The sequence below is a fragment of the Uranotaenia lowii genome, chromosome 2 (genome assembly GCF_029784155.1).
Source record: "Uranotaenia lowii strain MFRU-FL chromosome 2, ASM2978415v1, whole genome shotgun sequence".
Classification (NCBI taxonomy): Eukaryota; Metazoa; Arthropoda; class Insecta; order Diptera; family Culicidae; genus Uranotaenia; species Uranotaenia lowii.
This window is the reverse complement of record NC_073692.1, coordinates 182,008,431-182,030,343: the sequence shown is the minus strand read 5'-3', so window position 1 is coordinate 182,030,343 and position 21,913 is coordinate 182,008,431.

Below are 21,913 nucleotides of genomic sequence, written 5' to 3'. Positions count from 1 at the left end.
TTAATTTTAATTTTAATTTTAATTTTAATTTTAATTTTAATTTTAATTTTAATTTTAATTTTAATTTTAATTTTAATTTTAATTTTAATTTTAATTTTAATTTTAATTTTAATTTTAATTTTAATTTTAATTTTAATTTTAATTTTAATTTTAATTTTAATTTTAATTTTAATTTTAATTTTAATTTTAATTTTAATTTTAATTTTAATTTTAATTTTAATTTTAATTTTAATTTTAATTTTAATTTTAATTTTAATTTTAATTTTAATTTTAATTTTAATTTTAATTTTAATTTTAATTTTAATTTTAATTTTAATTTTAATTTTAATTTTAATTTTAATTTTAATTTTAATTTTAATTTTAATTTTAATTTTAATTTTAATTTTAATTTTAATTTTAATTTTAATTTTAATTTTAATTTTAATTTTAATTTTAATTTTAATTTTAATTTTAATTTTAATTTTAATTTTAATTTTAATTTTAATTTTAATTTTAATTTTAATTTTAATTTTAATTTTAATTTTAATTTTAATTTTAATTTTAATTTTAATTTTAATTTTAATTTTAATTTTAATTTTAATTTTAATTTTAATTTTAATTTTAATTTTAATTTTAATTTTAATTTTAATTTTAATTTTAATTTTAATTTTAATTTTAATTTTAATTTTAATTTTAATTTTAATTTTAATTTTAATTTTAATTTTAATTTTAATTTTAATTTTAATTTTAATTTTAATTTTAATTTTAATTTTAATTTTAATTTTAATTTTAATTTTAATTTTAATTTTAATTTTAATTTTAATTTTAATTTTAATTTTAATTTTAATTTTAATTTTAATTTTAATTTTAATTTTAATTTTAATTTTAATTTTAATTTTAATTTTAATTTTAATTTTAATTTTAATTTTAATTTTAATTTTAATTTTAATTTTAATTTTAATTTTAATTTTAATTTTAATTTTAATTTTAATTTTAATTTTAATTTTAATTTTAATTTTAATTTTAATTTTAATTTTAATTTTAATTTTAATTTTAATTTTAATTTTAATTTTAATTTTAATTTTAATTTTAATTTTAATTTTAATTTTAATTTTAATTTTAATTTTAATTTTAATTTTAATTTTAATTTTAATTTTAATTTTAATTTTAATTTTAATTTTAATTTTAATTTTAATTTTAATTTTAATTTTAATTTTAATTTTAATTTTAATTTTAATTTTAATTTTAATTTTAATTTTAATTTTAATTTTAATTTTAATTTTAATTTTAATTTTAATTTTAATTTTAATTTTAATTTTAATTTTAATTTTAATTTTAATTTTAATTTTAATTTTAATTTTAATTTTAATTTTAATTTTAATTTTAATTTTAATTTTAATTTTAATTTTAATTTTAATTTTAATTTTAATTTTAATTTTAATTTTAATTTTAATTTTAATTTTAATTTTAATTTTAATTTTAATTTTAATTTTAATTTTAATTTTAATTTTAATTTTAATTTTAATTTTAATTTTAATTTTAATTTTAATTTTAATTTTAATTTTAATTTTAATTTTAATTTTAATTTTAATTTTAATTTTAATTTTAATTTTAATTTTAATTTTAATTTTAATTTTAATTTTAATTTTAATTTTAATTTTAATTTTAATTTTAATTTTAATTTTAATTTTAATTTTAATTTTAATTTTAATTTTAATTTTAATTTTAATTTTAATTTTAATTTTAATTTTAATTTTAATTTTAATTTTAATTTTAATTTTAATTTTAATTTTAATTTTAATTTTAATTTTAATTTTAATTTTAATTTTAATTTTAATTTTAATTTTAATTTTAATTTTAATTTTAATTTTAATTTTAATTTTAATTTTAATTTTAATTTTAATTTTAATTTTAATTTTAATTTTAATTTTAATTTTAATTTTAATTTTAATTTTAATTTTAATTTTAATTTTAATTTTAATTTTAATTTTAATTTTAATTTTAATTTTAATTTTAATTTTAATTTTAATTTTAATTTTAATTTTAATTTTAATTTTAATTTTAATTTTAATTTTAATTTTAATTTTAATTTTAATTTTAATTTTAATTTTAATTTTAATTTTAATTTTAATTTTAATTTTAATTTTAATTTTAATTTTAATTTTAATTTTAATTTTAATTTTAATTTTAATTTTAATTTTAATTTTAATTTTAATTTTAATTTTAATTTTAATTTTAATTTTAATTTTAATTTTAATTTTAATTTTAATTTTAATTTTAATTTTAATTTTAATTTTAATTTTAATTTTAATTTTAATTTTAATTTTAATTTTAATTTTAATTTTAATTTTAATTTTAATTTTAATTTTAATTTTAATTTTAATTTTAATTTTAATTTTAATTTTAATTTTAATTTTAATTTTAATTTTAATTTTAATTTTAATTTTAATTTTAATTTTAATTTTAATTTTAATTTTAATTTTAATTTTAATTTTAATTTTAATTTTAATTTTAATTTTAATTTTAATTTTAATTTTAATTTTAATTTTAATTTTAATTTTAATTTTAATTTTAATTTTAATTTTAATTTTAATTTTAATTTTAATTTTAATTTTAATTTTAATTTTAATTTTAATTTTAATTTTAATTTTAATTTTAATTTTAATTTTAATTTTAATTTTAATTTTAATTTTAATTTTAATTTTAATTTTAATTTTAATTTTAATTTTAATTTTAATTTTAATTTTAATTTTAATTTTAATTTTAATTTTAATTTTAATTTTAATTTTAATTTTAATTTTAATTTTAATTTTAATTTTAATTTTAATTTTAATTTTAATTTTAATTTTAATTTTAATTTTAATTTTAATTTTAATTTTAATTTTAATTTTAATTTTAATTTTAATTTTAATTTTAATTTTAATTTTAATTTTAATTTTAATTTTAATTTTAATTTTAATTTTAATTTTAATTTTAATTTTAATTTTAATTTTAATTTTAATTTTAATTTTAATTTTAATTTTAATTTTAATTTTAATTTTAATTAATTTTGAGAAAAATGTTTGAGTGAAGAGAACTATAAATTTGATTTAAAATGGCAATGAGTGAACAGTGTAAGGTTGGAAAGTAAAAAAAAAATTAACTCAAGAGTTCGGAAGTTGAGTTGCGAGCTGTAATTCTTTTGTTGCATGATTGTTGAAAATTTATCAAATATGATAATAAAAGTTTCGTTTGGAAGTTTGAGTAATATTTTTGAGAAAAAAAAAATGAAGTCAAATGAAGGTTTAAACGTTTCAATGTTTTGATATGTCAAATAATTAGAGGTTTGAAAGTTTTGCTAAATGTTCCGACTTGATTTTTGAATGAAAAAAAAAAATAGAACGATAAGCAGACAATTCAAAATTTCAAAAAGAAGTTTAGCTGGTTTTAACCTTAGAGGAATTGGCAAATTCAAGTACAAAAAAAAGATTAAAATGGTTGTTTTGATTTTAATGTGATTTTAATGAATTGCGTTAAAAGGAAAAACGTGCTAAACGAAATAAACGCATAAAGAATTAAAGTCGGCTGAATTACTGAAAATTTGACCAAGATTTTAAAATTTACAAAATGCCATTTGAAAATTAAGGATACAGATTGGAAATTGATTTTGTAATTTGAAAACCGAAAGGTGAGAGTTTTATTTCTAAAACTTAAAATTACTAAAATCAAATTTGAAATTGGGTGACTAAAGGTTGCTAGCTAGATGTTGGAGGTTAAAGCATTAAAATATAAACCGGGATTCTGATAAAGGAATGTTGAAAGTGTGCATTGTACTGAGGTTTGAAACCAAATAAATAAAGGTTTGAAATTGAATATCTACTACTAGTCAAAGCTTACAGATAGAGATTAAGTGTGAACATTCATGGGCGATAAAAGCGAAGAAGGGCTCTTGAACCACTTGAACTAGGAACATCAGATCTTGGGAACTTTAGGTGGAAGCTTGAAAGTCAAAAATTTGAAGGTGACCGCCTAAGGTGGAAGATTTGAAGTTATCCGTCGAAATTTAACTGTAGGTCAACTGTAGGTAGAAGTTTTTGTTCTTCGGAAAACCTCAGAAGCAAGTGAATGCAGGTTGAAATAAAATGTAGCCGCTGGATAGTTGGAAGCTGGAAATTGACAACTTAAACTCAATATGTAAGTTTTGGGATCTGTGTCTTAACACGAAAGGACAAGAGAATATTTCCGCATATCTTCTCGGATCAGGTTTGAGTGTCACTCCAGTAGCGACAGAATTAAGGATATTGTAGAATGGCTTTCTAATAAAACATATCACACGATAATCGATATCGAGGAATATTGCTAGCAGCTGGCCGCTTTGATGAAAATTTGGAAAAAAATTTGAGGATTTTAGAAAGGTAGTATCGACGTAAAGGCAAAGAAAATATGACTTTTAACTGCCTCCAAATTCCAACCCTTCTCGGCACCCAACCATTGTCTAATTTTTGAAAAATTATGGTACACCATGCTGTAGATGCCACAGAAAAGGCAATTGATCACCTAAGTCATAACGCCTAAACACAGAAGCTTTGCTGTAGAGATCGGAGCATAAAATTGATGGAAAACAATGTTGGAAAAATTAAATTGGAAACTCAATGAATTTTTGAAAATATGAAAAATTACAAATGAAAAATTGGAACCTTAATAATTACGAAAATTAGATATTTAGATTTCGGATTTTTGTAGGAATATAAAATCTAGATTTTTGAGTAAAGGAAAAAAGTATTTGGTGAATAGTTTAACACTTTTGTTGGAATTGACAAATTTAAAATTTATTCAAACGAACTATAGATAGTTGTCTAAAATTTTCGAATCACAAGAGAAAGAAGAAAAGAAAGGTAATCATAAAGGCGGAGATGGCACGTGACATATTTCAAAATAAGTGGGAAACGAATGGCGTATGAACAATCCCAAAGACGTCGCTTGTCACAAAAGTCAGAAAGTGACTACGTACACGTGACCTGGTCACGTGAACATAATCCGCATTGCAACTAGACATCGATACAGGGAATTTCATAGAACATCATCAAGCTCATCAATAGTAGAAAAACAATATTATCGATCGATCACTTGTTCTAAAAACATTTAAAAGGAAAAAGTAAATGTAGTATCGTTCTACTCTGTTTGGCAGCACTGTATATATTCACCTCTACACCAAAGTATGTGTGAATGTAACTAACAACGATTATGAACGACTGGCCTAGTAATCGGGGAGTCAGTCAGTCGTATGCTGTACGAGCAAGGAGAATAACGTGTATCCTATTCTAGGGAATGAGCGACTACTACAGAGTCGTGCTGCAGTTGTGTGTAAAATAAAAAATAATGCGAAAAATTAATAAATTGGAATTAATTGCACGAAAGTTTGTACGAAACAAAGTTGCATACTATATCTTTACACAAAACCTATAAATCCAATAATTTTGTATCGAAAAATTCAATAGAATCAACAACACAAAAGGTGAATAAACTCTCATCTTTCCCAATTTGTTTTTCGGTCTTGTAATATTTTGGATATATGATTTTTTTATATTTACATAAAATACATCAAACTTTATTTATTCTACCCTTCGTGTTGTTTGGAAACTTTGAAGAGGGGGGGAGGCGTTGACAAAAGAAGAAATTGATAATTGTTCCAGCTTAATTAAAAGAAGGATCAAAACCTGTGTTCACCAGTTATCAATGATTTATTTTACTCAAACTGATCAGTTTAACATTTTTACATGCTGTATCACCAAATCAAAAACTTTAAAATGATAAACAAAATTTGACGAATGATTTCATTTCGTCAAATGATTTGGACGTAAAAATCTTTCAAAATCAGTTTTGGAAACTTCGACATCAAAAATGCTGTTCCCTTATGTAATCGATAGTCAGCACGAGAAATCAGTTCGAAAAATTTGAAATTTGAAAAACAATTACTCAGATTTAATTGAAAAGCAAAAGCAGATGCAAGTTCCGCACAATGGTGATTTCAAAATCAATAAACTTCACCTCAAAAGCGCTTAAAGTCGAGGCTAAGTCGAGTTGCATAAATATTTATTGAAAGTCCATTAGAAACTCTCAAATCATGCCCGGTTATTTGGTGGAGCCCTTCGTCAGGCAGGGAATCGCATCCATTCTGGGTAGAACGTTCTGGTCAGTGTCCTTTGCCGAAAAACCGTTAGTCGCCGCCCGGCCTGGAAGAGAGTCGAAATGAAAGTCACTTTAAATGTAAATTAGGATGACACTTGAAAGTTCGTTTCGGAACGTTCATCGACCGACCGAGTCTGGACCGAATATTGGAAATATATAAACGGTTCGGATTCAAATAGAAGAACTGTTTCCCCCCTCAAATCGGTTGTTGTAAGAAAATCCAAATCAGCCTCAAAACTCTGGAACGAATGTGCTTCATTCAAAATAACGCCCATTCGATTTTGGACCCTCGGAAAGCGGTTTTCCGCTTCTGTGACTTCGAAATATTCAAATCACGTCTAGAGGTAATCGATTTTATTTTTCATTTGCGCGCATTTTTCGGTTTACGTGAAGTTGCACAAAGTACAAGGAAACCGATATATTGAAATTCTATGCATTTTCTATGCCCCCAACCACGATGCCAGGAATAAGCTAAGTTGCAACTACCAATTCTTTTTTCCCTTCTTTCGCGAGCTCTTCCCTAGACAAGGAATGAAAACCTTGACACGACCGCAGGAATACATTGAGGGAGTAAATTAACGATTTTTACAGCACTTTTCGTAAACTTTGGAATTTGTTCCACCCGAAATGTATGTAGTCGGCACCATGTCGAGCCCCAGTTGTTCGCCTGTCAGCACTTGTCTCATTACATGATGGCTTTTTTGTGCTGAGTTCGGGGGAAGAAGTCGGTCGAGCTCCATTCTCTTCATTCACTGTTCGCTATTCACCATTCACCATTGCCTCTCGAGTTTCCGTAAAGTGCCCCAAAGTCACGAGCAATCGGGCTTAGTACGAGTTTGAACTTCGCCATCATCGCCGTTCACGGGTGATGGTGAAAAAAAAACTGTACACCTAGCTAAATGAAGGTGTCGAGTTTCGTGTATGGAAGCCGTCATATCTGTATCGTTCCGAACAGAACATTATTACGTGTGCGAGCAAGCGCGGCTCTCTACGTGGGGCAGACGATTTCTGACACAACACTTAGCACTGCTGAGGTGTGTTTATATTTTTTTATGCCGGGATAAATAAACTCAGAAAACTTTTTAATCGAAACCTAGTTAAACAGTTTTGATTAGGTCATGGACTTTTTTTTCGATTAGTAAGATAAACAAAGCTAAGGAGGTTATTATCAGTCTGTAAATTGGATGACGATGATGCAATCCATTCCTAAAAATATTTACCGACCACATTTATTACACAAAAAAAAGAATAAAATCAATTACTAAAATAACAAATAAATGGAAAATTTAAAAAATAAAAAATACCCTTTAAACGTCAGGCACTTAGCTCCCAACTCCCAGCTTCATAATTGAAAATAAGAGCTTGCCTTTGTCTACCTGAGAACTGTTCACGAAAGCAAGTGGACACGGGTTATTTAATGATAATTAAATTATGAATTATGAAAATAAAGTTGAATTGTTTGTGAAACTCTATTTTAAGCAATACATGCAACACCTGATAAAGGAGGGGGGCAATGTAGGCAATTGCCTCGGGGCCCCGACCACCCAAGTAACAATTTTAGTTTTATTATGGTCAGCAAAATTTCGTCTGGACTATAGCATTAATCTTCATAAAAAGCTAAAGCGCATTCTATAACATCACCTGGACTCTAAAAAAGCCAAAATCAGGCTATTTGGCCCTACCCTAGAAACGTCATCAATACATATCATTGTTGGTCATCAATGTTGGTCACCAAAGCTTTTTAAAAGCTATTATTAAGCATGTTAGAAATTTTTGTTTTTTCGATTCTGTGAGCAAGGTTGCCGAAATCACAGAAAAATCTGTTATTTCACAGAATTTTGAGCAAATTTTCATCACAGAATCTGTGTCACAGAACACAGAATTTTGAAAATTTCACAGATTTCACAGAATTTTTAACTTTTGAATAGATTTCCAAAATTATAATTTTTTTTGGTCAATATAAAATAGTGGTTTTTTACTTTGAAATAAAGAAAGTTTGATAACGTTGGTCATTTTAATTGATTTTACCAAACTTAAATGTAAAAAAGACCCAATTTATCATTGATTTTCAATGAAATTAAAGGAAATAGCATCACAGAAAACCATCACAGAATTTTTGGGTAAAATCACAGAAAGTCAGAATATTTTTTCTCTAAAACACATAATTTTTTTCGGCAACCTTGTCTGTGAGTTCTCGGAGTTTTTTTTTTTTTTCCAGCACCCATAATGGTTGATAAATGTTGATTGCATTATTCAGATATGATCTGGTAAAATTAATAGGCAAAAAACCAATGTTTTAACCATACAATGAGCATCTTTTCTACTGCCAGTCAAAATTTTAGGTGAAATGTGTATGAAATAGTATCTTAAAATAAATGCGCTTCGTCAAAACTGATGGTCAATCATGATGGAATTGAGTGAAAAAAGCCTGAAAAATATTTTCCAATGCTTGCATTGTGAATCCATCAACATGGCGTCATTTTGTGTCCTTCGATTTTGCAACCAACATGGCGTGAGTCAATTCATAGTTTTATTATGGTTCAATGATGACCCCAAAAAAAGCTACGATTTGACGTTTCTCTCGCAAACCAACCAAAAACACGCTTAGGATGAGTTCCTATTTCTGAGTTGTTAATCATTAGTACAGTGAATGAGGACAGACTTTTTGAATGAAAAGGGATTGGTTGTGAATGACCCGTGGAATAAATCATGAGTTGAAGTCAAATTTCGTTGTCTGACGCCATCTTGAAATCCATGATGGCGGCTTCCGCTGAACTTTAAAATGTTGTAAATGACTTGAAATCGCATGAAACCCCAACAAAATGGGTAGGTATTGGGTGAAAGGGATAAACGAGTAGAAGTCGAATTTCGCTATCAGACGAAATCTTGAAATCCTAGATGGCGGCATCCTCTAAACTTTTAATGCTTTAATGATGACAAAAAGTCGCATTAAACCACTACTATACGGGTATTGAATGAAAAGGCTAAACTAGAAGAAGTAGTTTTTTTTCTTTCCGACGTCATCTTGAAATCCAAGATGGCAGCTTCCACTAAACTTTAAAATGCTGTTAATCACTGAAAATCGCATGAAACTACCACAATATGGGTATTGGGTGGAAGGACCAAACGAGTAGAAGTCTAAATTTACTATCAAACGCCATCTTGAAATCCAATATGGCGACTTCCCCCCCTTAACATAAAAATGATTTAAATGACTGAAAACCGCATGAAATCACCACATTATAGGTATTGAGCGAAAGGACTAAACTAGAAGAAGACGAATTTCGGTATCTGACGCCATCATTAATCCAAGATGGTGGCTTTCGCTATTCTTTTCAAAGCTGGAAATAACTGAAAATCTCATGATACATCCACAATACTGGGTATGGGTTTTATGGGATTTTCAGTCACTTACAGACAGCATTTCAGAGAAACGCGAGAAGAGATATTTGACTTCTATCTATAGCCTTAGCACCCAATACAATATATTTTGGGGGTTTAATGCTATTTTCATTCATTTACTGTATTTTTAAGTTCAGTTGAAGTCACCATATTGGATTTCAAGTTAGCGTCAGAATGCAAAAATAAACTTCTTATAGCTTATCCCAATTGACAAATACCCAAGTTTTGGAGGTTTCATGCGATATTCAATGATTTAGAGAATTTTTAAGATGACGTCAGGTAGCAAAATTCGACTTCTACTCGTGTAGCCTTTTCACCCATTACAAATCGGGGTTTCATGTCATTTTAAGTCATTTACTACATTTTAAAGTTCAGCGGAAGCCGCCGTCTTGGATTTCAAGATGGCGTCAAATAGCGAGATTCAACTTCTACCGGTTGATCTCTTTCAACTTATACCCTTACAATATGGGTTTTATGCGATTTTCAGTCATTTACAGTATTTTCAAGTTGAGTGGTAGTCGCCATTTTGGATATAAGATGGCGAAGGGCAACGAAATTCGACTTCTACTCGTTTATCACTTTTACCTAATAACCATATTGTGAAGGTTCCATGATATTTTCAGTAATTTACAGCTTTGAAAATAAAAGCGGAAGCCGCCATCTTGAATAAATGATGGCGTCAAGCAACAATGTTTTTTCCTACTATTTGGGCCTTTTCACTCAATATTCATATTGTAAAGATATTCATACCAATTTCGGTGATTTCAAGTTTTCAAAGATTTTTATGTATTTTTTTTAATTTTAACTCAAAACCAACACGCATAACTTATCAAAAATGTGTAAAAATGGGAGTTCCAATTCAAATATGTGCTATTTAACCTGAGCGTGTCCTGTTTTGACATCTTGATCGAGAACTGTCACTAAGTTTTATGACGGTTTAATAATCATGCACTGAGTGCTATTATAGAACATGCAAAAGAAAGCTTGCACCAAACTTCTAAGTTTGTGTTTTATTATAGTTTAAAAATAGCAATCATGACTCTTTCAAAATAACTAAAACAGTATGTTTAATAAAAGTTTTATTAGCGTTTTCAAAACTATCTGAAAACATATGGTCGAAAAAAATTCTGCATGACCATAATGCAACCGCCATAAAACGAGTTGCACAAAAAATGCCATAATTAAACCATAATAAAAACTTCCTAATGCTAGTTGGCATAATCTGTGTTACTTGGGCAGGAGACCCCTGAGGCAAACTCCCGAGAACAATAATTTAAATAAAGCTTGGGTATCGACACCTAATTAAAATAAATTTGAGCATAATTTGAATTTTCTGTTCCTTTTTATTAAGTATAACCCAGCCAAATGCGGACTTTCTTTAACAATATTCTGGCAACCGTTGATTGCTTTACTTGTTCACTTTACTTTGAAAACCTGGGCATTAAAAAAAATCCGGGGAATCTGGATGACCTAACCACGAGGTCTTAAATTCAATTAAAGACTGTTTTTAATAAACACTCAAGAATTTAAACCGGCTAAATTTGGGTTAAAATCAGGTATCATTAAAATTTTGTAAAAATCAACGAAAGTGATGACTACATTAAAAATCATTCAAAATGATGAGTTTCCTAGAGCTTTGATGAAAATAAAATAAATAAAAATAGTCAATTTAGAATGCTTATTTTCAAAGCTTAGGTAACTATAAGTACAAATAATGCAAATTAATGTAGGCACCGAAAATCAATTGCAATTTATGCATCCGAAAATCAATTTGACAAAACCAACAAAATGAAAAATAAAACAACTGTAGTTGCATAAATTTGACCAATCGGCAATACTGAGTGTCCCTATTGAATTTATTTTCCAATTCTAGTATAAGATTTGAAATTGAAACTTTTTCTCCTGATAGAACCAAAATCTCATACCTTCTATTGATTATGAGGTACTTTTATTTTATAAAATCCTGCATTTAGCATTTCATTTTCCAATTGGCCGTCCATTCTCAAATTATGTTCAACATAAAAACATTTTCGAAGTTGAATTGCGAATTTCCATGTTTGGTTCTTAAAAAGAAGGTAAGTATTTCTATTTTTCTAATCTTGTCTTCTTCAATAGTTTAAAACATAAACTAAATGTATTGAGATTTTTTCAAATAAATAAATATATTGAGATTTTCAAGTCTTGTGTTGTTTAATCAATTTCATGATTTTTTCATCATTTTTTAAGGTATTACACTTTTTTGGATTCCTTATCTTATTTTTCAATTACTTAATTGCTGATTCCGTGTTTTGAGCAGCTAATCATCATAAATAATTTTTGTTTTCAACTTTTGTCATATTTAGAGAAAGTTTTTCAAAGAAGTTTTTTTTTTTGGAATATTTGATCTGATGAGAATCTTTTTCTGAAATGAAAATTGTAATTTTTATGATATTTGAAATTTCTGGCACATTACGTGAAAACGTTTTTGTGTTTTGAATATAAGATATTAAAATTAATAGTTAGATAAAGAATTAAACAATTTTCAATTTTTGTTTTGGCTCTGATTGTAACTTTGATACTTGATTTTGTAATTGAATATTATTTGTAATTTGTTTCGTAAAACTTGATAATATCATTCGTGTCTGAATTTGATCTGAAATCCTGATTTGAATTTAAGACACTAAATTGTGGTTCTGGATAAAATCTGATTTATGGTTTTGAATTTTACTGTTGATCTTTTATGTATCTCTATGGATATACATTCAATTCTTTTGTTATGTTTTTTTTATAAATTTTAGATTCTTAGTCTGAAATATTAATGTTACTTCTCAATTGTCATGAGGAAATTTTTTATTTTGCTTTGGATGAAGCGTTTACTATAAAACACAATGATGAAATAAAAACATTTACCTATATGTTTATCTTTTATTTTTCCATAGCAGAGAATATTAGTTGTTGATAGAGATATTTTATACATTGCGATTTGAATTTGGCATTTAACCTCGCAAATTAAAGTTTACATTTTAATCGAAAATTGATTAACTGTTCCGAGATTTTTGCACGTGACGGTTTAACATATATATTGTTTGAAGATACCAGAAACTGTCTTCTACGCAGACATATTGGTTATTCGAAGGCAATATGTTGAACTCATTTTCAGTTCCTTCGTATGTTAAAAAAATTATGTATTCTCTGAGATGGCATATGAAAAAAAAACCCGATTCATAGGGTCCCCCGATGACTTAAACTGGCCTTTAATACCAGTAAAAAATGTTAAAAATGTTGGATTGAAGCTGGCAAAGGTGAAGTTAACCCATCGTTGGGTGAATCAATTTTGTACAAATTATCTGCAAAAAAGTTATTATTTCATAAATCGATTAATATTTTTAAGGATTCGAAGTTTTGGTGTTTAAAATAGTTAAAGTGTTTGGAAAAGTTTATTTTCTTGAATATATACCAAAATCTGGATGGGAAAAGAGATCAGGAATCCGGAATATAGAGGATGCTGCCACTCGTTTCTTAAATTCTACCTAGCAAACATAAAATCGCATTAGAAATGATAGCTCAAGTCGTTAACAATGTGAATGCGAATCGCAATTTCTATCAAATAAGTAAACGATCATAAAAAATGTTACTTTAAGTCGGTATGAATTGTATATGATAAAAAGTTCACCATGTTTGCGAATTTGCTCTCCCACACGAGATTCAAGTGAGAAAAGAACCTCGTTGTTCTCTCTCTGCAACCAAATTGCTAAAAATCAGAGTAATCTTTTGGAAAAATTGTCCAATAAGAGAAGCAGGAAATATTGACGTTGGCAACGTTATTTATTTTTTTTTATTTACATACATAATATACCGTCTCACGACCTAACTTGACGAACATAATTCCTATAATTCACTCGGTCCATGGCAACCGTTCTCCAATTTCTCGGGCGCCCCACGTTCGCCAGATCACGCTCCACTTGGTCTAACCACCTCGCTCGTTGCGCCCCCGCTCGTCTTGTTCCTACCGGATTCGTAGCGAACACCTGTTTTGCAGGACAGTCGTCCGGCATACTCGCAACATGTCCCGCCCAGCGTATCCGGCCAGCCTTCACCACCTTCTGGATACTGGGTTCGCCGTAGAGTAGCGCGAGCTCGTGGTTCATCCTTCGCCCCCACACTCCGTTCTCCCGAACGCCGCCAAAGATGGTTCTTAACACTCGTCGCTCGAATACTCCGAGTGTACGCAGGTCCTCCTCGAGCAATATCCATGTCTCGTGCCCGTCCAACCAGTCTAATGAGCGTCATATACCTACAGGTTACACTTCGTGCGAGGGCTAAGTCTTCTCGATCGCAGTTGCTTGTGGAGCCCATAGTAGGCACGACTTCCGCTGATAATTTGCCTCCGGATCTCACGGCTGGTGTCGTTGTCTGCGGTCACCAGTGAGCCGAGATAGACAAAGTCTTCGACTATCTCCAGCTCGTCGCCGTCGATCGTGACCTTGTTATTACTGGACAAGCGGGTTCGGTCGGTCTCGGATCCGCAAGCCAGCATGTACTTCGTCTTGGACGTATTAATCATCAACCCAATCCTTCCTGCTTCGCGTTTCAGTTTGCTGTAGATCTCCTCCACCGCCGCGGACGACCTACCGACATTATCAATGTCATCGGCAAAGCAGATAAGTTGACTGGAACGTTGGCAACGGTTTGCATGCATTGAGTTGCTCTCAACTTAAGCTCTCTTACATACTTTCAGGATGTTCGAGTCAGGTGTTGAATATCGTCCAATTTGTATAATTCTTATCGTTCAAGCCAGAAATTGAAAATATGTATGTATATTGTCTCCACTTTGGAGAGTAAATGCTGATTTTTCGAGTTTTATGTGATGATTCTCTAATGTATACGAAACGTATAACAAATTTTGTTGCGCAATATACCTACAAAAATGTTTGCTGGGTAGAAAAACGCGTTTTTTTTCGAAAAAATTAACAAACAATTGCCCAAAGCAATCCCCATACAGCAAAAAATAAACAAACTAAGCTCAATCGAGCGAGAATACTAATAAAAACAATATGCTATTTAAAGAAGTATTGTAAAAAAAATTCTTACATATAAAAGATTTAAAAGGAAAATTTCTGAACTTCCTAGAGACCAAAGCACATATGAAAAGCTCGCAAAAGACCCTACCACCCGGCTGAAAAACAAATCCAACGACTTCGTCAATCGTCTCTATAAACTGAACCTCATCGATAAACGAACTAAAAAACATCTGTACACTTCCGACTCTGTTTGCCCCAGAATATATGGGCAACCAAAAGCTCACAAACACGACCTTCCGCTAAGACCAGTCATACCCAACGTTACGGCCCCCACTCACCGAATATCCAAATTTCTAGCCAACATACTTCTCTCCTGCAAAGGAAAGTACAACACCTCCAGCTCATTCACTTTCTGCGAAGAGATAAACTCTGTGACTCTACCAGAAGGGTACATAATCGTCTCTCTCGACGTCGTGTCTCTATTTACCAACGTGCCACGACACCTAGTCATCAAAACGATAATAGACCGATGGGATGAAATAGAAACCAAAATAAACCTCGATCTGTTCCTGGAAATGATCGAATTCTGTATGAGTTCCAGCTACTTCCAATACAAAAACCAAACATACATCCAAACATTCGGAACGGCAATGGGCAGCAGCCTAAGTCCAATTCTTGCCGACATATGCCTCGAAGGAATCATCGACCGAGCCTTGGCGCAATTACCCTTCCCAATACCAGTGCTCAAGAAATACGTAGACGACCTGTTTCTTGCCATCCCACAAAACTCAGAAGATCAAATCCTTGAAGCCTTCAATTCACAGGAACCCAGAATACAGCCCAAGCAACCAAAAGTCTCATATCTACTTAAACTAGTGCCTCCAAAGTTCGAATTTCGCTGGACAAAGGTTCCAAAGGGAATTGGAATCGAATTTTCTCGAATATCAGCATGAAAGTTACAAAAGCTTCCTCAAATAGCCTTCTGTAGACTTCAAGTTTCAAGAAGTTCCTCCAATAGCCTTTGTTGTGACATGTCAATCGCACCCACACAGTATAAAAGTTACAAATTAGGTCTCAAATAGCCTTCCGTGAACTTCAAGTCCCAAGAAGTTCCTCAAATAGCCTTCTGTGAACTTCAAGCTCCAAGAAGTTCCTCAAATAGCCTTTTTGTGACATGTTCAATCGCATCATTCAGAATAAAAGTTACAAATTGGATCTCAAATAGCCTTCTGTGGACTCGAAGTTCCAAAAAGTTCCTCAACTAGCCTTTTTTGAGACATGTCCGCCATTTCATGAATATGAGATGTGAGCGAACATCACAAAAGGGCATATAGTAAATAAATCATTTTTGGAGCTTGAAAATTTTTGAAATGTATAAACTTCAACTCAGAACAACTTAAAGCTAACTCGCAAATGATTGTTTTTGAAAAGAGTAAATATTTTGACTTTAAAAAATTTCGTCCAACTGTATTTACTTACTACGAATTTATCACACATTGAAAGTCAGTTGAAGCAATTCATCAATTAAATATCAAGATAAACTGAAGAATTTATATAATTTTATGCTTAACAGTTATAAACATGGAATTTTTTAAACCGATATTATTTTAACGGATGATTGATTTATACGCCGTTTCGTAATGTTTCTTAGTAATAATCAACATGCGTCTTTGCTGCTGGTCGCTGGCTGCCCTTGCGGGTATTCTAGGAAGCTTATAACCACTTCGAATTTTAGCTGCCGGCAAGGCAACATTTAGGCGTGGCGTCGTGGCAGCGTGTTTGGCTATCATCTCGGAGGATCGGGTTCAAATCTGGTACCAGGACTAATTTTTTCCAATAGGTTGTTTGATCGCTTGAGTAAGCGAATCAAATAATTGTGTAGCAGAACTGGCGTGTGTGCTGGCATGTATCTCGAACAAAGTTAAAAACAAAGCAATCCAGTAAGATCAATTGAGGGAGGTGATGGGAGAAATCAAGATGGATGCCGAGAAACCGGCAGCACCAAATGGGTTGGTGGTGACCAAAGTAAGAGAGGAGAGGAGAATTTTTTTTGTCGATTAAAAGTTTACTTATGGGCTGAATAGAAGGCCGTTCAAATCTGAAATGGAACTTCAAAGTTTCAATAAGAACTTAAGTTTTGGGCTGAATAAAACGTACTTCAGCACATTGATTATGTTGATTAAGCTGTGTTCGACCTTTTTAACGAGACTTTTGGTTGCTTGGGAGTTTACGATGGAGAAAAAAGAAAACAGTCGTCTACCATACCTAGATATGAAAGTGATTAGACAAACCAACCAACAACTAGTCACTGAATGGTACAAAAAAACTATAGCATCAGGACGTATGCTTAACTACAACTCATGTCATCAGCTCAAACACAAAGTGAACGTAGCCAAAAACTTCATTCACAGAGTGATCTCCCTGTCTCGAAACCCATCAAGCCAAAATCCAATCGAAGTCATTCATGAAATGCTGCAAATGAATAACTATCCAAAATCGCTCATCAACCGCCTCATCAACCTGCAGCAGAAGAAAACGACAGCACATCCAACCTATCCACCAACACTAACACCTCCTGCCTCAACACCAACCACCTCATCGGAACCATCAATAGACCATCCATCCATAAAACACCTACCGCCAAGCCAAATCGCCCCTCAGATCACCCTGGAAGTTAAAACACCCACAACAACTCCTACCCAATCAGCCAGCCACACATCCGACCAGGAAACCCGAACCATTTCCAACAAATATCCACCAGTCATCACCAACAGCAACCAAGAGATCCAACATATCAGCCAACATACCGCAAATCTTTCCACACACGAACCGTTCGAACAAATTCCACCAGCAGATCACTCAGCCAAAATCACATCACCTAATCCGATTGAATTGCACCGCACCGTAGAAGAAACGCCTTCGAATCCATCACCAATCAATCCGGACAGCAACGCTCCAACAGATAGCATCCAGCTCAGGTATTTTTCCATGCCTTTCATCCCTAATTTAACCGAAAAATTAGGGAAAATGCTGCAATCGAACTATCCATCGGTAAGAATAGCCAGTAAACAAACAAACTCCATTGGAAACATCTACACCCAAATGAAGGATCCCATACTCAAAGAAGATCGCTCTAATACCGTATTTGTTTATGCCGAGTGTTGCACTAGTGTTGCACTGGTGCACCACTAGGTGCTGTCAAACTGTTTGTTTATTCGGACGGTGTTGCACTGGTTTTGACCTGTCGGAGTTCTGCTTACGGACGGTGGCCCACCGATAATTTTGCCAGTGTTGCGAGAGAGCGTGTGAGTGAGCGAGGTAGCAATACACTGGCGAGGATTTGTGTTTGTTTTTATCGGGTACGGTGGAACACTCCACGAGTGGAGAAAACAAATACAGTATAAACTTATCTACTCCATCCCATGCAAAGACTGTAAACACCAATACATCAGCCTCACCCGTCAAAAATTGAGCGACAGACTACTTGGCCATCGCTCTCTGATGAACCAACTTGACAAAATAAACCACACACACTCCAACACAATCCTCATGATAGATAAGCTTAGGCAAAAATCCGCTCTCATAGAGCACTGTATAGAAAGCAAACATAGATTCAACCTTTCAAATACCACAATCCTAGACAACACACTACGCCATAGAAACCTGGAGTTTTTGGAGATGTGTCACATCTACACAACCAAAAACGCCGTAAACAAACGTACCGATGTTGATAATCTCAACACTGCGTACGCAGCTATATTCGACAAATTGAACGAACACAACCAACAAAATTTCAAAAGCTCTCAAAATGAACACAGGGAACAAAATGAATCGATCATCACAGATGAAAGCTCAAACGTTTAACAGTTGTTTTGTGATCACCATAGATAACGATATCAAACCGTTTCTGTAAGAAATTAATCTATGTTTTTTCAAATTTAAATTCAAACTTCATATAATGTGTTCATATAAAATCTGACCCCACAGCATGTGCCAACTACCGATCGACCAACAAACCGACAATATACTTAACTTAAGTTCCATAATAAAGAACATACACATTATTGTAAGTAGGACCGTACGACAATATGATAGTCTATAACAAAACTGTTTTCACCTAATTCTAATTATTAAAATAAAAATTGTAGTTTCCCTGAAGATGGTGCCAACAAAGCATCGAAACGTTGGATAGATAATAAATTAATGTTCGGATTAATCAGACTGCTTTGCTAATTTGAAAATCAAACAACGTACAGTCATCATTTCCAACAAATTCCTAAAGATAAACAATTGTTTAACAGATCCTCTGTATTTGGTAAAAAGATTTTGAAATTTGGCTCAGTCATTTACACATTTTTCTACATTTGTTCAACAACATTGAAACCTTTTTTTATGTAGGGGAGAGTGGGGTATCGTGGGCCATGGGGAAACGTGGGCCACTTTTAATATCTCAGATGTGTGTTGAGATAAAAATCTCAAACCAACTGTCATCGTCGTCGCTTTGCGTGAGCATATATTCTTAAATGTTGTTGACTGAAATACGCATCATATGCTTCTTTTATTTATCAAGCTAAAAAAAAGTTAGAAAAATTAACTTACATAATTAAAAAAAAGCCCACTAATTTCATCGATGGGGAACCTCAAGTGCATAACAAAAATATGCTCATACGCTTATGATCTTAGTTTTGTCATGATCTTTCACATGGAATAGGAATTTTTGATGAAACATCAATAATTACACAAACGCAACCTATTTGCAAATCATAGCTTGTGGGGAATCGTGGGCCACACATCTTCAATCACCTATATTTTTATGTTTTTATACACATTCAGAACTTAAAATAAGTTTTACCTATCTGCAAAGTTTTCTTCTGCCAAATGAAGAGTTATGAAAAATATTTTGTCCATCCTATATGAAAAATTTTGATAAAAAGTTCGCGAGCCAGGTTTTGGAATCCATGCGATCATACACAGCTCTCTTTTTTATTTCATCATCTGAAATAGCTTTTAAATAACGAAATAAATTAAGAAATCACAGTTTTGGGTCAACTCATAAACTTTGCATGTTATTTGGTCAATTTGGATTTGGTGGCCCACGATTCCCCACCATTTTTCAAAATCCAAAAAATATTGCTTTTTTTCAAACAGTCAGAATTTGGGGAAAATAACTTATTAAAAATTTAAAAAAATACCTTATGATACCTCGAAAATGAAGAAAACCATACCGTTTTTTAGTTTCATTTTATCTTTTATAATAAAGAAGTTATGGAACAACGAAAACAAGTGGCCCATGATTCCCCACTCTCCCATACAGCTTACAAGTTCACAGAACAAAATTAAACAGTCCATTCAACATGATGAACTGAATTTCCTCAACTAAACATAATATTTTACATTTTGCAAAACAAATAATACCTTTCATAAAAATTAGGTCATTAAGAAATGGAACAGTTACAAATGCATCCATGATAAAAACCATTCGTTTGACCAAAATAAAATTTGGAAAAAAATATGTGGTTTTTTTTTGTAAGAAATATTCCTACTTTATTCTTGGTATCTCCCATCGGCCGGCGCACACTTTTTTCAGTCATATTGTTGATCAGTTTTTCCCACTTATACTGTGTCAAATATGTGTTTTGGGTGGCTACCTCTTCAATTTCCACTACTTTTTGACCCAATACTCCCCTTTTGAATGAAACTGAGGGCGATTTGGTGGATTTAGCTGTTTTGAAATTTAAAAAAACTTTTTAATTTTTGTGTCACTTAAAAACGTATTTACTGGAACGCCTGCTGACAAAATCTGCAAAAAGGAACGAAACTTTCATGAGATTGAACTTCAATCTGCGTATATTCATGAGTACTTATTTTAGGCATTTTAAAACAGATACAACCAAAGTTTTTGTTTTGAAAATTTTTGTTTTTTCCACAGGAGCAGAGACTTGGCAAATCATTCTTTTGTTTTACATAACAACCAGCAAATACATACATTAATCTGCCAGGGACCTTGCCACAGTTAGAAATGTTATAGGATTCAACTGCTGGATTTGTTTGAAATAGGGTATTTCATAAGTTTTGTCGTCCATAAGAACAGTTTTGCAATCTATCGATTTTATAATGATGGATTTTGAAGCAAACAGTGCAAAATATGTCTTTTCTTTTTCTCTTGCATCGTAAATATCTAAAAAATGCGTTGTTCGATAATTAAGAAGTGTATTAGAAAAAATTGCAACTTTGTTTTGAGAATAACTTTTGAATGCATGGATGCAAATCGATGAAATTTTCAGCGAAGCTACCCGAAAATATAATGTTTAAATGTGCAGTTTTTTTTATGTTATGTAACTTGAATATTGAGATAGTTTCCAATGAAAGCATTTTTCGACTTCAATATTTGTGTAACACGTGCGCTATCTATAATGAATACTATAAATCATTAATTTTTGATAACGTTTTCTTTTTCCTGAAGCTATATTTAAAAAAAACTAAAAATTTTGAATTTGGTCAATATTATAACAAATATAGCCGTAGTCCTCCTTCGGTAAAATCAATATATTTGTCTATTCATCACTCCGCCACAGTTTCTGCCTTATGGCACGATTCCAGATCGGAAAAGTTCATATAACGCCCCATGTGGCTGATACCCGCCACCTTTGTTTTGAAGAATCAGAAACATTTTAAGCCTGCAAAATATTACCAATTTGTTTTAAATGCTGTGATTGGTCATGGCAAATGTGAATTTTTCCTTAGAATGCCCCCGTGTCGTGATAATTTCACAATTTAGGTTTTTCATCATTTTGATCTAAATTTTAAAACACTTTCAATAAGGTGTCACCAAGCAGAGAAAAACGAATAAGACAATATTTTCTGACACATCGATAGAGGAGAATCTAAACTATGATTTTATGCTTAAAAATCATGCTGAACTCGCAAAGGTATGCTTTTTATGGGTATGTTCTATCACGGCCCATGCGTTCGTTATAACGCGCAAATCGTAGTAGGCTGAAAATAGCATTAAATTTTCAAAAAGGCCAATTTTCATTGAAAATGAACTAAATGTCTAAAACCATATTTGGAGCGTTAATTCAGCCCAAAAAATCTACTTTTCATTTTTTTTCAAAATTTTGATTAGTCCATTTTGATTTTCTTTTCAGTCAAAGTGTCTGTAAGTATTGGTGTGTTTTTGGTCTTCGGCTGCTTTCGGGTGTGTTCGGCTGCTAGGCGCATATTGAATACACAGCGGCGCGTATTTGCAACACAGTTTTGTTCTGTGGCTTTGAATATGGTCTTTAAAAATCAAGGTTTTGAAGCAACTATAGCAATTTGAGTAAGAAAATATCATAGGCATTTGCAGAAAACACTTTTCTTCA